At 46.2% G+C, this 5,270-nt stretch overlaps 1 long non-coding RNA gene across 1 annotated transcript; it reads left to right on the forward strand.

The window, feature by feature from the left end:
• The first annotated feature begins 221 nt into the window (after positions 1-221).
• Positions 222-3,182, forward strand: LOC111841719 (uncharacterized). Its single transcript, XR_002837736.2, has 3 exons — positions 222-521; positions 894-1,740; positions 3,165-3,182. It is a non-coding gene; the product is annotated as an uncharacterized lncRNA (long non-coding RNA).
• The last annotated feature ends 2,088 nt before the right edge of the window (positions 3,183-5,270 follow it).

A 5,270-nucleotide genomic window follows, 5' to 3' on the forward strand; every position in this document is an offset into this window, starting at 1 on the left:
CAAAGCTCATTGAGCCTTTGCTTTTGGGTACAAAACACAGTTTTCTGTTTTTTGAAAATGAGCGGCTGTGCAGCGTTTCAGGGTTTGCTGTCTCCCTCGGGGCCTGGGGTGCGTCGCCTCCACCTCAGCCCAGAGAAACCAGCCAGTAAACAGGCGCGCGCCCAGAAAGGTGCTTCTGGCCGACTCTTTGTTCTTCAGGGAGCACTTAGCATAAACAGATTTAGCTCACGGGGAAGTACAGCGAATTGAGCCTTTTCAGTCTCCGAGCTACAATAGCCTTCATAAACATCACCAAGTCCTCCATCTGAAATAGACCAGCTTTGCCCAATCCTGTCCTCTCCCCTAACCCCCCTTCATGTCTGCCATTTTCAGTTCTGCGGCCGACCTGCCCGCAAACACATGCATGCACGCACATGCCCGGAATCTTCACTTCACAGGCTCTCCCATGCATGTGATGCCAAGAGAAAGCGGTCGCACAACAGCGGACTGTGTCTTATTCTGGAATTACTCTAAATGCAAATGTGAGTCTTTCATATCCCTTGTCAGTAGGGGGGGGTGGTGTTGAGCTGCATTATTATCACCTCTGGCAGTGTGGGCTTCGGTGAAAAAAACCACTGTAAAGAACATAATCCAGGTATATGAATACTAAGCTCTAGTGCACGGAAGCAGGAAAAAAGCCCTTTTCAGAAACAGATGATTAAAGATGAGAATCACCGAGTGAACATCCATTGTAGCCACCAAATGTGATCTTTGGATGAACGCCTAAAGTTAAGTTGCAAAAAAAAAATTAAATTAAATTTTAAATAAAAAAACAAATACCGCATCTGGCTCTGCCTTGGGCGACATCTTGTAGTCGGCTCTCTATTAATAATTCATTTGCACACTCCTTACAGAGATAATATCACACCTGTCTCTCTTTGCCACTGATTTAACCCAAAAATGGAGACAGCTGGCGGTGAAACAGTTAAGGCTCAGATCCGGAATGGACACGGCTCAGAACGCTGCTGTACCCTTTCAATGAGTGGTAGGTAAATTTAAGACAGAGATATAAGAATAATCAATGATTATATGACTGTATGAATATATGAATAAATAAAGTGTAATATTCGCATCTGCCTGGTAACTAAACATTATGTTGATATTTAATATTGATTTATTATATAGCCCAACATGTGATTTAATCCAGAGTGACTAAAGCCTGAAAGTGCATGAGCAGATTTTAAATGACTGTATTTTGGGTACAGCACAAGGGCTCAGTGTTTGCAGGGTCACTTCTTGCTTGTGGCTTCTGTCTTTTCCCTGTGTTCATGTGTGATTCCTCTCAGTCCAACGAGACGCAGGTAGGTACATCTGTAAAGTATCCGGATTGAGTGCATGGCCTGCGATGGACAGTCAGCCCGTCTGGGCCACGTGCCTCATGATCCTGCTCTGGATAATGGTTTTGGAGAACAGATTTATCATACCACCTGAGTAAATAACCTGCTCATTTTATAATATCTGCAGCTTTTGAATTCTACAGTTCTCCGGGCAAGACTGCGAAGTAAATATTCATTTTGTTGCATGTAATCTTTTCACCAGACTCAGTAATTTGTTATAATGAAACCTGGAGCCATATTGAATTTCAGAGTCGTCCTGCATGGTTATGCCAACCTTTCACTTTATGTGGATGCATGTGTGTATATACTCTGTCCTGGGGAGCTGAGACGATGGATGGATTGGGTCCTTCAGCCCAGTGCAAAGGTCAGTGGACTTTTGCCTGCTATATGTAGCAGGGTTTGTCTGACATGGGTTTGAGCTCATGCTATGCTGCAGGATCTGGGCCTGTATCTCCTCGGACTGGCTCTCTCCTACACAGCGCTACATGTTTCACATGGGGTGGATGTGCGGCGAATCCAGACTCTGGTGCCCGGTATGGATGGTGTCTGGTATGGATGGCTGTCTTCTCTGCCCTGTCATTAATCTGCATGGCTCGACCACATTAATCCTACCCTGTTCTTGCCTCGATTGCCGTTATCCTTGCAGAATGGCTACCCTGGTTATTAGCTAGAACACGCGCCTCGTTCACAGAGATAATCCAGCCGAATTCTGGGGAAATGAACAAAATGCAGACAGATGAGTGCGAATTTAAAATTCTGGGTAGATATGAAGCCTGGGCCCACCGGGTCACCGTGAGAGCAGGATAAGAACAGAAAAGATGGGGGTGTGTGGGAGGGGCGGCGAGGGAGATGGGCAGGTGTGCGCGCTCTCTGAGGCGGCGCTGCGGAGGTGAGCCCCAGGGGGTAGCGGGCTGCTGCAGATCCGGAGGTAAACTGCAGGGAAAATTATATGCAAATAGCTTGTTGGGAGGAATAAATGGCATATTTTCAGGCTTCCTCTGATACGAATCACCATCTGACTGCCTTCTTTTGTCATTTGTAAATTGCATTACAGTTTGGCACCTCTATTGGTGGAAGGGAGATCTTTGTGATTTTTTTCTTTTTTTCTTTTTGTTTTTCTGCTAGAGACGGGAAGGGAATTATTCTGACAGCCTGAAGTGATCTGAAGGATCTTCTTCGAAACACCGTCCCTTTTCGAGCATGCCCCCCCCACCCCCTGTCCACCAGGAACCCCACAATCTAAACAGGGAAGCAGTATGACCATTTTTAGGGGCTGTCATGGCTGTCCGTGTCACTGTGTGTGTGCGGCGGTAATTGCTGAAAGGTACAACAGCAGGTCCTATCCAGAGATTAGATACACGTGTCCAAAGCCTTAACCAGCTGGGACATCTACATCTAACGGTTTTTGTTTATCCGAAACGCTCGTTTGTCAGCATTTGTCCTTTATACCCAGTGGCCGACGCGCTTCATTAACCTGATAAGGAGATAATGAATATCTGATCTTCTGCCAGTCCTTGCATGCAGCCTGTATCTCTGCTAAGTGTTTCATTACAAAGTACGAGTATGAGCTCCCAGCCAGGGGGCTTCCGGGCCCTTCTGAAGCACGCTGTTCAAAGGGGCACTGCTTTGGCAAAGAGTGGGTTTGTTGTAAAAAACACACTCGGACGTCTTTGTTTGTTGTCTGTCTCTTTGAGAGGGTCTTTCTCTGGCCGGGAGCATCAGCAGAGCTCCTTATATTGTTTTAGAGCCCAATTTGTAATTAAATCCTCCTTGATGTTGTCATTTTAGGGGAAGGTTTCTGCTGATGTGATCTGAGCATCACCCCTTCTGGCCGCTGTGAGCATTCGCCTTACGGGACTTTCGGTGTGATCGACACCCCGAGACGCTCCTGTAGACCTCTGGGTATGCCCGGCAAGCCTGCGGTGTTATATCGATTTTTCAGGCACCGGGTTAAACCTGAAATCTTATCTGTGTTCCTTCATGTATATCGTGGTTCTGCGAAGGTGACCTTTTTGGTAAAACCTAAACTGCTACAACAGCTGCCTTACCCTGGCACAGTCTTCTTCCAGAAGGTCCCTCCACTGTGTCTATACTAATCTGACACTAAAACAGGGGAATATTATTTTTAAACAAACACCCAGTTGTTTTATGACTAACGTGAACCGGCAGGCTGATGAGTCTCTCACTTGGCCTTTTTCCCAGAATTATTTCTATTATTGTCTTTGCATCATTCATTGCTTCTGTGGCAAAGTCTTGTCAGTTTTAAAGAGATATTCTGGTCTGTATAAATATGAGTCTATCTCTGGTCTTTGTTACGATTTGCATATGCAGGACACAGTAGTAGAGAATGTTCATCGGGACCATGTGTTTCAAATGGGCTGCTTTCATGCCGGAGTATTGACGTAGTTACAGTAAAATTAATATCTTAAAAGGATGGTTATTTTTGCTGTGCGTTAAGCTCAAACTTTGAAACTCCAAGGTTTATTTTCCAGAGCTTTATGAGGGGGGTGTGGTTTTAGCCCTGAACATCTTTTAAGGAGTCAAGAGACTTTGTTACTGAATTATGACCTTCATTACATTATTAGGGCATGAGGTAAATGAAAAACCAGCAAAGCCAGTGACCATCAGGAACTCCGCTTCGCTCCAGAATGTGAGGTGTAATGAAAACCAGCAGAGCCTGCGGATTGACTCGGTTTTCCGGAGGAACGGTTCTACCCAGACTGCTTTTCTCCTGGTGTAATCGTGACGGATGCTCCTGCCAGGGAGGATCAGCGGCCTGCCATCTTGCTGGCGTGGAATCCCGTCCAAGCTCCAGCAGAGCCTTAGACACTATCGGCGGCTGGCTGTCATGCAGCGGGACATGCGTGCGATGCTCTATGCAAATGAGCCTGATTGTCCTTGGAGTTCCCTTTGGATTATTCTGGGGTTTGATGGGATGACGTCCATCTTCCAGCTGCTTATCCAGGGAGGGGGGCGGGGGATGCCAGTCCATTGTAAGGCATGCAAACAAACACACACACACACACACACACACACATACACATCTTGGCGTTCCTATCTAAATGGGGACCTTCCTTTCATTTCCATGGGAAAAGCCCTAATCCCAATCACAACACCTTTAACCCCTACCCAGCCCTAACCTTAACCATAAGAAACCACAGATTTTTATAAAACTGAGGTTATGCAAATGGCGACCTGAAAAAATGTCCTCAAAAGTTTCAGGTTTTACCATATTACCCAAGTGTGGTCTATGCAAACACAGACACACACACACATAGACAGACACACACACACACACACGGAGCCAGGGGCGGGATTTGAACCCACAGCCTTGCAGTGTTATCCACTGAGTCACTGTAATGCCTCTTAATAATGCACATATCTTATTTCCAGTACTGAATACTTATACTGTAATTAATGCATTAAAATATTATCCTTATATGCATGTAGTAATTATTAAATGATGTGTATTCCGTTTTATATTTCTTGGTCTGAAAAATTGCATGTTGTACCTTTTTTGGAGATGAGGTCATGCTGAGATCTGTTTGGGTGACATACGGCTTCAGTAGGACGCACCCGTGCATGCGGAGGTAGCTACTCTGTCGGCTGGGGGGCCGGGACAGGGTGGTGCCAACCCCCCCCCACGCCCTCTGTGAAATGAGGGGGGTTCAGGCTCCCCATCCTGGGCTCTCCCAGCTGCCTAGCTCTCTACCCAACCCCCCTCACGTCAAAGTCAGAAGTACATCCTCTGCCCCCCCCCCCCCCGTGCCGCAGTGCCATCCAACAGCCCGTCATTAGGAATTACTTGAAATAAGTGATTGGCCACAAAAATTTAATTTGAATCCATTACCATGGCTTGCCACATGATGCACCATTCCTATCAGAAAAAAGAAA

This window comes from Paramormyrops kingsleyae, chromosome 9, assembly GCF_048594095.1.
Source record: "Paramormyrops kingsleyae isolate MSU_618 chromosome 9, PKINGS_0.4, whole genome shotgun sequence".
Classification (NCBI taxonomy): domain Eukaryota; kingdom Metazoa; phylum Chordata; class Actinopteri; order Osteoglossiformes; family Mormyridae; genus Paramormyrops; species Paramormyrops kingsleyae.